This window comes from Macaca nemestrina, chromosome 12 (genome assembly GCF_043159975.1).
Source record: "Macaca nemestrina isolate mMacNem1 chromosome 12, mMacNem.hap1, whole genome shotgun sequence".
Taxonomy (NCBI): Eukaryota; Metazoa; Chordata; class Mammalia; order Primates; family Cercopithecidae; genus Macaca; species Macaca nemestrina.
Window position 1 is genome coordinate 92,606,400 of NC_092136.1, and position 17,226 is coordinate 92,623,625.

Sequence of the window (17,226 nt, forward strand, 5' to 3'; positions counted from 1 at the left end):
GTTCCTACTAGGAACTTTAATTACCAAGTCTTCTTGGATAATAGAAACAAAATTATACAGTGTTCAGTGATATAAAGATGGGACTTGGTTGTTGACTTTCCCTTCGTCACAACTAGAATACAGCCAGTCAGCACTTGATTAATTTCCTTTGTTCCATTAAAATCCACCATAGTGCTGATCTAGTGACCTAGGGGCTCACAAGTGAATCCTTGCCCTGGGCAAGGTTCATCAGCCTCCAATGTATAGATACCGTTACTACTTTACTTTCCATTTCACTCTTAAAAACAAATATGTAGGAAGTTTTTATAATTCAAGCCACCTGCTCATTGCATGTAGACATCTTCTTGATGTAATGGCATAACCAACCACCAAACACCAACATAAACTTTCCACTACAATGGCTTAGACCACCATTAGTTCTGCTTTTTTTGCCATCCCAGTAATGGGTTCTCAAGTTTAAATTTACGTTCTAATTCACAGCAACTGTAGTTTTGCTAATTATTTTAAATGGTTTCTGTGTAAAAAATACTTAGCTTTAATGGCATTCTTTGGATTTTTAAGAGTGAGTTACTTTCATTAATTGGTCAGCTAATATAGTATATCTGGGTAGAGGACTTTATCAGCTTGGATTTCATTTTATTGATGGAAGAACTAAAGCAGATTGATGCAGACTCGACCCTTGGAACTCTTGGTAAAATGTCTTTTACCATTTATTTCTTTACCACTCTTTCCTCTGCTTATTTTACCACATCTTCTCTCCCCCTAAACACCTGACTGACAAATCGCAGTGTGTTTGTTAGGGGAGAGGGGTAGAGGGGACAAGGTGAGGTGGGGAGAAATAGCTGTAGCACAAAAGAAAATGTACCAGTACCAGGGATTAAGCTAGAGAAGACCCTGTTCTACAGGAAGAGTGTTGGTTGAAGCAGGGGATTATATTTCTACAGGAGAGTCACATTGTTAAGCATTTTTTTGGTCTCTTTGTATAAAGCATGCCTATTTTCCAGTGGTATTACCAAACATCCCACCAGCAACCTCAGAATGGGACTGGGCTGATCACCTAGTACTCCAAGTGGTTGGTCAACCCCAAAATATATCTCCAGTAGTACATCCAGCCATCTGCCCAGTAAACTAAAGTGAGTAAATGTTGCTGAACAAAGATAATCATGAAAGGCTGAATGTATTCATTTCATGTTTCCTGGGCAATAATTTTGCTGGCAGAAGTTCAGTCAACAGCATTTGATTATTCTCTGCATTGTGGGCACGTAGACAGGAAGTAGTGGGTACAGCTCTGGACTCTGAGGTAGCCAAGTTTATGTGAGGGCTGTGAAATTAACATGTAGAGTATGGATGAGTGCCTTCAATGGGCACTGTGAAAGGAGACATCTTTACTTTTACAAATGATGGGATGTTGGACTGTGCTGTGGAATTCACAAATCTTTGAAGCCCTCCCAGATGAGTTACACAGCATTTTGTCATTTGACCAACTAGGAATATTTATCAAATTTTCAGAGGATATAAAGATAAAAGGGACAGTGAATAGTTTCACATATTTCATTAGGATTCAGGAAAACCTCAGATGCTAAGAATGGGTTGACAAAATCTAAATTAGTAGAAACTGGATTGAAATTCAGTTCATGGCTCTAAAGCCTGGGACATGTTAGACCCAACAAATCCATTACAAATGATATGATATTCCCAGCACATTTTTTGTGGTCAGACAATAGCTGAAATTTCATGTCCAATTCTGCATTATATAGACCAGTGCTGTTCAATAGAAAAGCAATAGGAGCCATATATTTAATTTTAAATTTTCTACTTGCCACATTAAAAAAGTGGAAAAAAAAGGCTAAAATAATTTAACAGCATATTTTATTTAGCTCAGTATACAGGAAACATTATAATTTTGATATTTAATGAATATTAAAACACGAATAAGATATTTTACATTTTTATACTAAGTCATCAAAATCCAATGTGCATTTTACACTAACAGCACATATTAATATGAATGTTATGTTTTCCTCAGAAATACTTTGTCTGTATTTAAATTTCATGAAATTTACAGTTGGAAAAATAAGCTCACTTAACCAAGTTGTTCCAAATATATTTGAGAATTGTCCAAAAGTGGAATTAAATATAAGTTTTTAAATTTAAGTTTGAACTGTTTAAAATTAAGTGAAATTTACAAGTCATCTTCTCAGTTACACTGGCCGCATTTCATGTGTTCATGTGAAGATATTAGCTACCATATTGCACAGCACAGGTTCAGACTCAGCATCATTCACAGCCTGGTGAATGGGGTGAGGCAGGGTCTCAATCAGAAAGAGCAGGCAACACGGGGCTTGCTTGGTATCTATCAGAGACACAGGGGAGGAGGCTGGACTGAATGACCTCAACCTTGCTCTGAGTTCATCCAGTTTTTCAGAATCCAGCCCCAGTGATCTTGCCCTTTTGCCTTGCTGCCTTCCCGGAGGTTGTTGACTCAGTGCTGACTTAAGTAAACAAGCCCTGAGCAGTTTTAATCTTTCATATATTTGCTATGCCACCTGTTTTCTCAAGTTCTTCTCTAAAAGTAGAGATGCTTATAGCTCCTTGAGGGCCCATCACATTTTCTGAATGGATAAACTCTCCTTTAGAAAGACAGCTGGCTCAGCATACCCCATCAGCTCAGCATAAGCCCTGTTCAATGAGCTGTCAGTGCCTTATGGGTAAAGGGTATAAAAAGTGGTTGTCCTCAATGACTCGCCCATTGTCATCATCATCATCATTGTCATCATCATCAATATCAACAGCAACATTGCCATCATTCTCCTGGCCCCTTTTCAGTTCATCAAATCCTCACTATCTAACTGCAGGCTCCTGTTTGGGGATAGGGGATACTAAATTCTTGTACTACATATCAAGCTATGGAGCTTACGGAAAAGAGAAAAGAAAAGAAAATGTGGTAGGCATGTTTATGTAACCTTCCCAGAGGGAAGGTGGATTAGCTCTTCCTACCTCTTTCTAACAGTTGAAAATACTAAAATTCACAGAGGCTAACCAGCTTGCCCCAGCTCACATGAGTGGAGCTTAGATGTAAATCCAAGTAGGGATTGATTCCCAAGTTCTTGCTATTTCTGGTATTCATCCCTATTGAAGAATAGAACTCAGGGAATAGAATAATACAGGTCCCCATTGTTACATGATTGTGTTGTACATTGAGTTTCTACAACCAAATGAAGGTACAGTCGTTAGCCTAGAAAGCTGATGGGAAAATTATTTTTACTGCTTTGTTATCAGTTCGTGGCCCTAAACATCAAATAAGGATTCTACTTCCACTTTTTCTTTCTATGCATTCTCACAGACATTATTTTACACCTTTTCTCACACTTCTTCATAATTATCCCTATTTTGCAGATGAAAAATTCAGGAAGTCTCTGAGAGGAAAGTAGGTGTTTCAGGTAAAAACATTTGTTTCTTGTGAAATAATAGCTCAGGAGGTCTGCTGCCTAGGTTCAGACCCTCTAGAGCATAAAAGAAAAATGACGAGAAGCTGATGGTAGAAGATGGCCTTGTTTCTATAACGTGAGTTATGAGTGCTGATTGTCAGTGATGAAGACACATTGCAGGAAGTAGCCAAGCGGGAGAAATAAGCGGGGTGGAGGTGGGCTGCCAAGAGCATCTCAGGAAACTCAGACTGGAACTCCTGCAATTGTGGACACCAAACCTGTGAATGTGTTGTCACCAACCCTGTGAATGTGTTGTTTTTACATAGTAACTCCCTGAGGGAAGTTGAAAAGATAATAGGAAAAAATGGCTGAAGCATCAGCCAAGATTTAGAGCCCTTTCTTGTGGTTTTCGCTTAGCTACATGTTGAGAATATGGCCGTACATGCCAGGTGACATAGAGGAGAAACTTGAGAGGAAAGCCATAGCAGACTCAGTGCAGCAACGATACGCACCAGTTAGGATTTTTTTTTTTTTTTTTTTGATTAAGCTAGTGAACTAGCAAGAGCTCTACATAATAACAATCCAAATAGCTCATTGAATTTCTAGCAACATTTGTTTACTATTTATTATTATTTTTGGCAAACTGAGCATCTAACCTGAGAGTAAAATGGGGATATGAAACACATGGCCATTTGTGCTGCTGGGACGAGGTGGGAGTGGGGAGTTTATAAAGGTGCCTTTAAATGCATGAAATAGATGCTTTTCCTGCAGTAACACTGGAGTCCTAACATAAGGAAGATACCAAGAGTGTCTCAGTGTCTTTTATGATGTCCTAGAAAGTGGTAAGGGCCGGGATAGGGGTGCCAGAGATCAGCAGGGCCTGGGCAATGAGATAAAAAGGCATTGTCTTTTGAAGTTTAGAGCAGAGGTGTGTCTGCTGAGATGTCCAAAAGCAATAACTGAACAGTCACGCTAGGTCCAGATTGCATCCTGCTCTTGCCAGTGGAATTTCGTCAGCATGATGGAGCGGTATCCCATGGTCAAGACTTTTGAGAATGGTTGAAATTCATATAAGACCTACTATGATGTCAAAAAGAAAACAGGAAACAAGAACTCTGGGTCTCTCATGCTGTGATTTCAATTGTGGTCTTACACTGTGGACATGGCCTTTTCTTGTTCTGGATTTTATGGCTTTGAGACAAAAGTAAACCACAGAGTCAGCCGTTACTGACTTCGTGGGCTGAAGGACTTTCATCATGTAGCTGTCACTTAGAATCTTCTCTACAATCATAAGCACATAAAATATGTCTTGTTCTAGATTACGTCTTAAACAGCAACAGCTGTCTTCATGGTGGGGATTCATCAACATTTAGGTCCAATGGCAATAAAAGCTGTATCAGCAGACCTAGTGAAACTTAATCATTGAAAAAATATTATTCTACCTCTACATCTACACATATATATTTTAATCTGGGCAGTTCACTAGGTAAGTATTTGATTATGAAGCAACAATAGTCACAGGAGTGAGCGAAATAAATGTGTTTGGAAATGGCTCAAAAACCCAAGAGTAGCCAGTGGAGCTGGGAGGCAAGGCAGGAGTAAGCAACCAGAAGAAGGGTGGCTTTCCAGGGAAGGCCCATGTGGTCAGCTGTTCAGACACTGATTGTCCAAGTGCACATCAAATGCACAATTACATCTCAGGCAAGGATACACAGAAATATTCAGGGGATAACCTTGATTAAAGACGGTCACATGAAGGGGACAGAAAGGTGTATGGTCTTTTGAACCCTGGCGGTGATCCATGATGTATCTAGAACTGCCTCACAGCTCTGAGAGGAGATCCCATTACCATATGTGGTGAACCCTTGAAATGAATTCAATTCCAAGATCCATATCCTGCCTCTGAGGACCCCCTAGCATCATAAAGACAGTTTCACATGTGGATTCTGAGGTGTAATGGATGGGCATTAATGTGTGTGGTGTGTAGTGGTTTTGTGTGTGTTTGGTTTTTTTTTTTTTTTTTTTTTTGCACTGTGCTATGATGGACTGGTGTCCGTTTTTTAAAGAATATGTTGACACATGTCCACTCAAATAAATAAATGGTCCCATTTCTACTGATCTGTTTGAAGGCATCAAGAAATTCACGTTGGAGGGGGTTGGAAAACTCATTTGTCTTTAGAAATTGCAAAAGGGAATGTTTCAGAAAGAACTGGAGAGGAGAGGCATTTAACAAATTATCAATAAATCAGTATCTAATTTTTTCCTAATATAAGCCCTGGTTATTTATATAGGTCAGGTGGAGATTGTGAGAAAGGAATTATAAGACGGAGAAATACAAAGAATCTTTGTGTTTTGTTGGAAAGCCAGAAGAGCTTCAAGCAGATGTAAGATGCATGCCTTACACATCTGTGAATGTGGGTGATTATGATGCAGAAAAGTGACTCTCTTGGTAGCCAAGCAGATGAACTGTATTTTTTTCTACCTCTATATTAATATTATTACAACTGTTATTATAATTACCAGAATGAGATGAACATGCCAGGCCAGACCAGTATAGATGCAGAAGGAGTTGTATTTTATTACCAGAGTCTAAGGACATGTCCATTCCTATTGGCACTCAAAATCCAAGTTACTAGTGCTGTGTCAACTAATGTGAAATAAGAACAGGGCATATTATGCCAGGAGCCATTATCAGGAGCAGGCACAAGTAAGATGTCAGCCATACAAGCATAGAAGAAACTAGACGTAGCATTTGGGGGTGGGGAGCATTTTTCTACTTGTTTCTGCATCTCTAATTCTTGAGTGATGAGAGAATTTACAAAGAAGAGGATGCCTCTTCTTTGAGGTCCACTCCTCATTACTCTGCTTCCTTTCACGGAGTAATTGTGTTAAAAGCAGAGGTTGAGCCATGTTGTTTTCCTGGAAGATATTAAACTGCTGACAGCTGAGGTTACAGCCTGGATTTAGCCATAGTTAGAGTCACAGATGCCTGTGTTTTCATGCAAGTAGCAAAAATCACTAAAAACGTCTAATTAGTACATAAACATCAAAACCTCACAATTAAATTGCCAAAGAAAACACATTTTCCCTCTTCTTGTGCTCTGCACATGGAAGTCTTGACACTCTGGGTTGGGCAGGAAGGGTCATGATACGTAGAGAAGCCGGATGAACACCAGAGAAAAAGGAAGGTCTAATTTTTGCAATTTTGTCAGCTCACTAAGTCATTTGTCATGTTTCATCACATCATCTTGAATTCTCTATTCCCCATTGGGAACTGACTGATCAGCCCTGAAGCTTTTAGCTGGCAATGTGATAAGAAGACTCTGTGCTCCCATGAGCACAGCAAAGAATGTTATATGCTGTAAGCCCAAGGAGCCATTCCACTCAGCACTCCTTTATTTAGGATGTCCTGTGGGAATGGCCCAGCTCCTCACAGACTCCAGTTCATTGCAGGAGATTGGCGTATGAAGACTGTGATGGGGTAGGCTGGAAGACATAAGACCATGCACCAGGGGTGTGAAGCACATGTTCCGGAAGCCCAGAGGAAGCGGAAATTGTTTAGGACTAAGAGAGTTTGGGGGAACACTTTAAGGCCAAGCTAGCTGAAACCTGAGACAGTTCAGATTTCAGCACATGGAGTGAATCTGGATAGAAAGGGAATTCTAAGCTTTGGAAATAAGAGCAACTATGATGAGGTGTACTGGGGGAAGGTTGAGTGGTTTTTCTGTCTTGAGCATTCAGGTTGAAGGAGTTAAGGGTGGGAGAAGAGACTGAGACTAGATCACAGTGTGCGTTGAAGACCAGGATGAGTTTGCACCTGATACCACAGGCAGTGGAGAAGCTGACAGAGATTACTGAGCAGAGTCAGACCTGCAGTTTAGGAAGAGTATAGTTGCTGATGAACTGACAAATATAACCATCCCTCTCCTGAGCTTGAGACTTAAATAAAGCTGCCTCTTGAGTAGTGACTGTGTCTGGATTTTATGTGTAAAATCTTACATCCAGCATGTCCCATAGTTCTACCAATGTAAATTTATCCTTGTGAAGAAGTAGCACATTCACCTGCTCAGTTGATCAAGCTAAAAAGCACATTAAAAAAAGTTATCACCCTTAAGTGCTGTCTCCATCTTCCCACATCACACTCGTCATCATATCTGATAGATCCAAACCCCCTCTTCATGAATCTGCTCATTTCCTCTTACTCGTTGCCACCACTGTGGCTTAAAGAAGACCCACACCAGCCAATTCCATTCATTTTTTTCCTTCCCAGTCCAGCTTTCATGTGACTGCCAGTTATTGTTTGAAAATAGAGATGAGCCTATGTAACTTTTAGCATCTTTTGGAGATTGTAAAAATCACCACTGGTTCTCTTCTACCAAAGGATAAAACCCTGCTCCTTAGAGTATCGTGAAAGAACCTTCATAATTCGCCCTTCTCTATATTTTTTCTTTTCAATCGTGACATGACCCACCCTTCCCCAAACATACACACACACTCAAAACTATGACTGGTCTTGTGTTTTCCAGGTGTATATGCTCATTCTCACCCTCACTCTTTTACACAAAATACATGCTCAGCATGGCATGTCCTTTTCCTACTTGGCAAACTCTTACTCACCCTTAGAAACCCACTGGATTCTTTCCTTTGTTGCCCCTTCAAAGTGATTGGCTTACTACTCTGTGCTCCAGTAATTGAAAGTACACAAAGTGACTAGTTTAGCATTACTAATCTATTGTATTGTAATGAGCTATTTTACCATTTAGGCTTCTTCCACGAGGCTATGAGCTGCTTGAAGACAGTGATGGTCTCATTGATCTTAGTTCTTCTTCTGTCATCTGATACTCAGGAGATGGTCCTCAATATCTGTGGATTAACTGAAGGACAGATAATGACTACAATCTCACATTTTGGTGAGAGATTGATTATTGACGTGCTGTTTCTTAACTATGCTCTCAGATCTCCTTTAAGTTTGCCTTTTGTTATTCCATAAAATGAGTTAACAGAGATAAAACATCTAACACAGTATCTGTGGTTGGCAAATGTGTCATTCCCACCAGCACACACAGAGATTTTTTAAAGAGATCATTTACAACTCTTTAAAGAAAAATAATTACCAATGTAGCTTATGAAAGAGATCATGAACTAGGTAATAAATTTGATATATGCTGTCATCCCAGAGTTTTAAACATTAAATTAACTCCTGATCCTTTAGAAAAACATCTTTCTTATGTAATATAGTCAAAGTTTACGTTGATTGTTTACCTCTTTGCAATTTGAAGTGGATGCTTTTATGAATTCCTCACTTTCTGTTTAGTGTTTCTTCCCATCCCCACTCCCAACAAGGGTGGATGGGTTATTTGTTTTGGATTTTGTTTGCAGACTACATTTAATAAAGAAGGAACACTTGTAATTTGGTCATATGTTTGGTCTGAAATATCTACCCTAAAAATCTTCAGCAAGGGGCTGCATTTGTCTCATTTGTCATCTATGACAGTTGCAGTGCTGATCTGCGCTCACGTTCCTCCAAGAGCTTTTTAGGTCATTTTTATCCAGCTCTGTTCTACAGTCAAAATCATTTTAATATTGTAAGATGGAAAAGGTTAGAAGAATCTCTGTTTACCTCAAAAATAAAGATTCCTCCAGAACCTCCCACAAATGCACATTGGCATTTGGTTTGAATGCTACTGCCCCTAGTTATCTGACCTCACTTCGTCTCTGTTGTGCACTTGCCAGAGACGAACGGTTGACCAGATGCCTCTCACAACATGATGTTGTCAAGTACAGAAAAATGACTCCAGTAAAAATAACAGATTTTTGAAAATTTAACAAGTACCAACTGTAGTCATGTTCATCTGGTTCTGTTGACAGCAAGGTTTCTCTTTCTAATTAATAAAAGAGAGAAGAAACAAAATATTCAAAATAGGAAAGATTAGTGAGAGCAAGAATTATATTTTTCAAAGGTCCCCTAGAGGTAGTTCTTCTAGAGTTTTTATAACTTCCCTGAATTGAATTGTGAAGAAATTGGTGTCACCTCAGTGGCTGATCACCAAAACCCTAAAAATGATGGGACCACAGATCAGTCACGTGTGAATTCTTCTTTTTCATTTTAATGGTCTCAGCTCCAAACTCTAGAAGGGAAATGGTCTATTTGCCCATGTTCTCCTGTCTAAATTGTTAGGGTCCTCCCCTTCTCTCTTCTTCATGATACTTCAAGAACCTTTCTGTTCATATTATCATGTAGCCATGGTGTTACAATGACAGTGGTATTTCCTGTGGTGGAAAGATACTGGTTCCTCTAATTTGGTCTTACTTCTCTTCTACTTAGAACTTGCTTCCAATAGGCCAGGCACAGTGGCTTATGCCTGTAATCTCAGTGCTTTGGGAGACTGAAGCAGGAGGATCACTTGAGGCCAGAAGTGTAAGACCAGCCTGGACAACACAGCAAGACCACATCTCTAAAAAATTTTTTTAAATAAAGGCAAAAAAAAAAAAAAATACACACTGCACTCTAAGCTTATAGTTTTCTCTATTTAGCACGCTGTTCATAGACGGCTTAACCATGTCACTTGATACAAATTTTGCAACACTAGCTGTTGACAGCTTGCTGTTAAAAAATGGCTCAAAAAAAGGGTTGAGTTATAAATGTAGTGAAAGTAGTAAACTAGGAACATTAAGCTTAAGAGGAGTCAGGGTAAGACATCTCTGGTTGATAATTTAATTGATAAAGGTGTTAATTTGGCTAAGGAGCAGCTAATATTGATAGGTTAATATTATTTTAATTTCTAATCCATAGTTATGAGTCAATTTGAAGGACATTTAAGATACATTCTTAAGGGATAGTTTTCTGGTGTAAATTGTTCTGCTGAAGTAAGAGATAGCAACATGGTATAGCACTGTGATGGGTGAAAGGGAAGGTAGGAGAGCTGAGCTATAGTCCAGCCATATCACTGCAAGACAGTAGAAGGTGAAAGAGCATGAAGCAAGGACATGGGAGCTTATCCCGGACCAGCCTGAGCAGACATCCCATCTCCTCACACTCCATTGGTTGGAATCAGTCACATGGTTGTGCTTATGTGGCAAGGCATAATCATGTGAGTGACCTCAGCCAATGGAGTGTGAGGAGATGGGAAGTCTAGTCCAGCTTTGTTTCCAGGAAGAAGTGGAAGCCAGCTACCGTGAGGGCTAGGTATCTCTTGCCAGCACAGACCAGACAAAGACAGATAATCTCTGGGCCTCAGTTTACTCACCTGTAAGATGAAGGAGTGATGCCTAAGGTTCCACTTGTAACTTTCATATCTGTGATGCCAACTTGGTATTAGATCTGATTTAGCTACACATTTGCATTTAATTCTTAAAGGAACTGTCTACCATTTAAAACATTTTTGTAAACTAGTGAGATGTGGCAGCATCCATTTTGTTCAAAAGATGTGTTGTGTGGAGTTCTTTCCTGTTCCTGGCAAGTGGGATGAGGTAAGTGCTTCTTGGCCTTCTCCACACCTTCTTGAACCCTTTCCCCTCCTACTTAACCCCAGCAGGCTCATAAACAAAACACAACAGAAACAAAAAACCAAGAGAACATCACCACACTATTATCACCCCTCCCATCCAAGGTAATTTTGAACATGGGCCAATTTCCTTTAGGATGAAGGCCATGCATTCTGGCAGATTCCTTTGGAAGTTTGAAGCCGGAGTGCTGACAGTCAAGACCTTAGTGAATGGGCCTGCCTGCAGAGGAGCCAGTGCTGATTAACGACACACACACACACAAGCCGCCGAAAGAATGTTGGCTCTTGCTGGGGCACTGATGTCATCCCTAGCAACAGGTGGCAGCCCCCTTTCTCTGAGCCCTCCTGGAGGAGGTCATAGTGTTCCCAGTCATGAATGAGGAACAATAAGGCATCCATGGGGTTAACTGCCACTTTCACTCACTCCTTTGTGGAGCTGGGGCTTTTTCCATAGAAATGTCATTGGCTTGAACTGATTTCTTTTTTTCTACTGCCCAAATGTCAGACTCTCATATAAAAGTGGATCATGCACATCTTTCGCCACCAACGCCTTTTCAATAGTGGAATAATGATGTGTGTGCTTTCCTTGTGCAAATAGAGGTGAGCCTGTCTCAGGGAAGGGTAACAGGACGTGAGCCTGCCTTGGGCTCTCCATTAGGAAAGATCATCAGAGCAGCATGAAACCTGCATTGCTTATTGAGTTCATATTTTACCTTCATTTTTGTCTTCTCTGGTTTGGGAGCAGAGCATGTCTTTATGACTGGAAGGCAAGACAACAAAGTTGCGAGAACTCATTCAGAGTTCTTATCAGAAGTTGCCAAATGAATACAAATGAAATACAGTAGAGAATTATCAGGATAGTGGTTGGCCAAATATGACCTCAATTAATAGGGCTCAATTCTGTTACACCAGTAAGGTAGCCTTTTTACAAATACACATCTTCAATACCTTCTATGTATTCTGCACATAAAATGGAAGACACAAAGAAGAATAAGACATGGTCTTTACCCACAGGAGATTCAGGATATCAGAGTGGGCATCTAAATCTCTATTCCTCCAGTAATCCAGGTGGTTCCAATTCACATGGGCCTAAGGCTGTGTCACATCTTAGTAGAAAGAGAGATTGCTGTGGGGATGGAGAAATAACACTGGGTGCTGGACTCACACATTATGGGCTTGTATCTAGACTGCATCACCTGCAAGCTGCGTGACCTTGATCAAGTTACTCAACTTTCCTGAACCTCACTTTTCATTATTTGTGAAATGAAAAAATAATACCTTCCTGCACGACCTTCATGAGAGTTAGAATAAATGTATGTCAAACCCCTAGCACCATGGATGACATAATTTAAATTACTTAGCAAATGGGTCTGTTTTTACACTAGGCCTCAGTTACTTCAATCTCTGATATGTAAAATGTGAGAATTGGATCAGGTAACTTCTGAGCACCTTATAAGCTTTAATATTCTGTGGTGCCACTCCAGCGTTGGTGTAAACTTTCAGGATCGGTTGTATCCGAGCAGCATTAATGTTCCCCAACAAGGAAAGGAATCTCTTTCCTAGGGATTGGGTAAAATGTGGAAGTCATCTGTGTCCGTCTCCCAGGTCTCACCTTTAAGGTCTCTTGAGCAAATGGGCCTTCCCTGTACACTGTAATCTAAGTTTGATCTTCTTTCATCCTTTTTATTGCATTCACTAGTTTTCCTTTGAAGCACTTATTTTTTCCAATCCCATATTTGTGCACTTATTTGTTTAACATGTGTCTTTCCTGCTAGATGTACATTCCATGAAGGCATGCATCGGATCTGTCTTACTCTTCATTATATCCCCTTTATATTTGAGTAAAGTCTGTGGATAGACATAGAGGTTTTCAGTTACTTTAATTTACAAGATTACAGGGGGTCCTGTGAAGCATCCCTGGTTTTCCAAGACACCTTTGAAAGTACCATCAACTTTGACTTATCTAGATCTTTTTTCATCTTACTTATGCTTTCACCCTGTTCCATGCTCTAGGATAAAGCATGTAAGTTGACTCTTGCAACTTCAAGTAATATGTTCTTTTTACCTGGAGAATTAATTCTTTCACCCTTGAGAGCTTGGGCTTGGCTTCAGACAGATCCCGGCTTCACAGCTTTCTAGCTTTGTGATCTCACAAAGTCCCTTAATGCCTGTAGAGTGATGGCTGCAAAATACACACTACACAGCTATAGTGCAAATTGAATGAAATAACTTGCACCCATGCAAGCACATAGGGGAGTCCTCAACACTCAACAACTCCCTTTTATTATTTCATAGGCAATCCTGTGTTCATTGTGTTTGTGCCTTCATGAATATGCAGATATTGATAACATCCCTCTTATGCCTCTTGATCCCAGACCTGGTCCGTCCTACACAGAATTTATACTTCAAAGACAATACCAGTTCCTCAGCAGTTTGCTTGTCTTTGTTATGACCCCATCTAAACAAAAAGCCAGTTTTTCCATTCTGGATTAGGAGAAGAGAGGTTGGCCAGTATATCCGGAGGTGGGGTGGTAATTAGCAGTGATTAAGAACATGTGCTTTCAGGACAGGCAATCCTGGTTTCCAATTCCAGCCCAATCACTTCTAGCCACAGGCCCTGGGACCAATCATGTACTGTCTGAACTGCTGCTCCTGATCCATAAAATGGGAATAATTATACCAACCTTGCAGTGTGATTGTGAAGATTATAGGAGAGCATAGACATTAATTGCTAGGCAGCTGTTACTACTGTTATTCAAAATAGGCAGCATGGACTGCAGAAGGAAAATGAATCAGAAATCCAAGACCCAGTTTTGCCACCAGTTGGCCACATGACTTAAGAGAAGCCATTTAACCCCTTTGTGTCAGTTTTCTAAGCTGTCAAATGGCACAAGAATTACTATTGTATGGGTACCACAGTGGTGTTTCCTGGCTAGAAGGAGATAACATAAAAGTGGTGTTAATATTTTTATTAATGCTCTAATTATTCTTTTTGCTGCTACCCAGAGATGGCTGCTGTTCCTGGTGACTTTATAAACATACTTTGGAAGCACAGCCAGCCTCTTGTTTCTCTTAAGCCAGTATGTTTGTGATAGGGATGTTTCATCACTTTTTGTTGAAATAACTGTTTTCCATTCTGGAGCATTCCTTAAAAGCAGACTTCACATTCACAAAGTTTACATCCTCCATGCTGATCAGCACAAAACTAGAGCCTGTCCCTGTCCAATTATACAAAATCACTGTGCAGCCTTTTCCAGATAGGGATCTGCAACCGCATTACATGTTTCTTTATTAATGAAACGCAGCAAATAGCATCCTTTTAGAGGATACTCAAATTACCTCTGGGAGGAAGCACTTTGTTAATGTGTCGAACTGCCTTGTTTCGGGGGATGAGTTGTGTTGACATATCAGGTATCCTTTTGAGCCAGCTTGCGAGTGCCTGGGAATTGGGGCCAGACTTTTTCATGACACAAGTTTCCTGAATTCCATTGCCTGAAATTTTCTGTAGCAGAGTGGAAGCTAGATTATTTACATTGTGATAACATCTGCAAAAGAAATGGCTTGAGTTTCAAAAGAGAAAAAGCATTTTATAAATGGGTCACACCTGTGGCAGGGAAGTGAGACAGGTTAGGGTGAACAAATTGTCTGGACATAAAAACACTCTGTGTCTAGCTGGAGCTTACTCACAGGATAGGAGGAAGGCTCAGGAAGCCTCTGAATCCCAGGATGACAATCAGTCATGCCACTGCTTTCCTCAAAAACCCTTAAGTAGCTTTCCATTGCTAGAAAACTAAATTTTTTTAAAGTCTTAAGCCTGACATTCAAAGCCCCTGCATGCCCTTCAGCCTCATCCAACGCTATCACTCCTTGGCTCATAATTTTTGCCTTTTGTTTTTTTGAGACAGAGTCTTGCTCTGTCATCCAGGCTGGAGTGCAGTAGCGCAATCTCTGCTCATTACAACCTCCACTTCCCAGGTTCAAGTGATTCTTGTGCCTCAGTCTCCTGAGGAGCTGGGTTTACAGGCACGCCCCACCATGCCCAGTTAATTTTTGTATTTTTAGTAGGAACAGGGTCTCCTCATGTTGATCAGGCTGGTCTGGAACTCCTGGCCTCAAGTGAACCACCCAGCTCAGTCTGTCAAAGTGCTGGAATTACAGGTGTGTTGGCTCACACTTTGAAGCCACACTAGCCTTCTTTCCGTTTCAGTAGTTTGTCAAGTTTTTTCCTTACTCACCAAGTTGTCACCATCATTCATTCATTAATTCATTCCAGAAGTTATTTAATAATGGAAACATGCTGGTTACTGCCTAGAACATTTGCCCCCGTGCTCAGCTTGATTAAATTGTGTCCGTCTCCAGGACTCACCTTTAAGGCCACTTGATCAAATGGGTCTTCCCTGTACACTACAATCTAAGTTTGATCCTCTTTCATCCTTTTTATTGCATTCACTAGTTTTCCTTCAAAGCACTTATTGTTTCCAGTCCCATATTTGTGCAATTATTTATTTAACATGTGTCTTTCTGCTAGACTAGACTGTACATTCCATGAAGGCATGCATCGGATCTGTTTTGCTCTTCATTATATCCCCTTTACATTTGAGTACAGTGCTTAGATAATAGTAGTGGCTTATTAAATAACTTCTGGAATGAATGAATGAATGAATATGGCTAGGTGCATGGGCTTAAGGCCTGTAATCCCAGCACTTCGGGAGGCCAAGGTAGGTGGATCACCTGAAGTCAGGGGTTTGAGACCAGCCTGGACAACATGGTGAAACCCCGTCTCTACTAAAAATGCAAAAAAAAAAAAAAAAAAAAAAAAAAAAAAATTAGCTAGGCATGGTGGTGGGTGCTTGTAATCACAGCTATTCAGGAGGCTAAGACAGGAGAATCACTTGAACCTGGGAGGCAGAGGTTGCATTGAGCCAAGATCACACTACTACACTACAGCCTGAGTGACAAGAGCAAAACTCCATCTCAAATTAATAAATAAATAAAATTTGTTTGAAAAATGAATGAATGTGATTTCTACCATGTTTAACTGCTAACCAAACAGAAAAAAATAATATTCAGTAGGTAGCTTCTCATCCCCAGACCTACTCATCAAATCACGGTTCACAGGACTTGGTACTCTCACATCATGATCACATTTGAAAGACCCTTTTAGAGTCAGGCATCCATCCACCATGCTCTGCAGCCCACCCATTGTCAGATGGGCAAGAAAATCTAGCAGAAATATCTTTATAGCAGAATTGGACTTTGCAATGTTTCCAGACATTGAAAATCTTGAAGTAAATACTACTGAGGACTCTGCCTTTTGTTTTAAATGGTTGTCTCCTATAATAGAAAGTCTCTGGAAACCATATTGTTGTTTAGGCCCTGGTGACAAACGAAGTAGCAGAATGAGGGCAGGTCTTCGTGCCAATTAGAATTGCCTATATGTGTGTGTGTGTGTGTGTGTGTGTGTGTATGTGTGTGTGTATATATATGTGTGTGTGTGTATATATATATATATATATATATATATATATATATCAGTCAGCATAGTGGTTCCCACCCCTTTGCCTCTTTGGGACCTGACCAAATACACAGATTAAGGAGCATACTCAGAGGAAGGTAACCGTGAAGGAACATGAACTGAAATACTTGAATCTGAGAGAGGAACTGGGACATAACAATTATCTTTGGAAAACAAAGGAGAAGTCAGTGTTAGTCATCACATATTTCAGGAGGTGCCAAGTAGAACAGGAGTAGATTTTCCTTTGTTTTGCTGGAAGGCAGAACTCAGTTAATATTACAGGGATCCGTCTTTCAATCACTGTGAGGAGGAATTTATGATTCCTCCTTTGGATTCTGAAGTAAAGGGTAACCTGTCATAAAGCTGTAAGGAGAATTCAGATAGAGGTTGGTTGACCATCTGGTAGTGATATTGCAGAAAGGATTCATGTATTGATTCTGAGATCAACTCTGAAATTTTCCAACTCTAACAGTTAGTAATTCTTATTCTGTTTGGGATTATTACTAAAAGCCACGTGTCAGTTTGATTCAGCTGTTAATTTAGGCTACTTTACTATCAACCTTGGGTTCAGAAGGTCAAACTAATTTTTCATATTTATTTTCAAAGGGAATTAAATTGAAATTCGATTATTTCGTCAATTTTGTAAGAACAACTCATATTTGGGGCTCTGCAAAGAAGTCATAAACTACAAACATTTTTCCAAGTGTCATTTTTATTTATATTTTAACTTAAGTATCCAATTATGTTCAATTCAATAAACACTAGTGAACATCCACTA

The 17,226-nt window shown here is 40.0% G+C and overlaps 1 protein-coding gene and 1 long non-coding RNA gene across 9 annotated transcripts in view; both read left to right on the forward strand.

Moving 5' to 3' along the window:
• The window catches only part of LOC105484363 (FAT atypical cadherin 3), a 695,427-nt gene that overhangs the window by 450,995 nt on the left and 227,206 nt on the right, over positions 1 to 17,226 (forward strand). The gene's annotated exons all lie outside the window — the stretch shown is intronic.
• Positions 807 to 15,750, forward strand: LOC105484362 (uncharacterized). The gene is made up of 4 exons (XR_003018652.2): positions 807 to 2,944; positions 3,397 to 3,440; positions 8,192 to 8,338; positions 9,754 to 15,750. It is a non-coding gene; the product is annotated as an uncharacterized lncRNA (long non-coding RNA).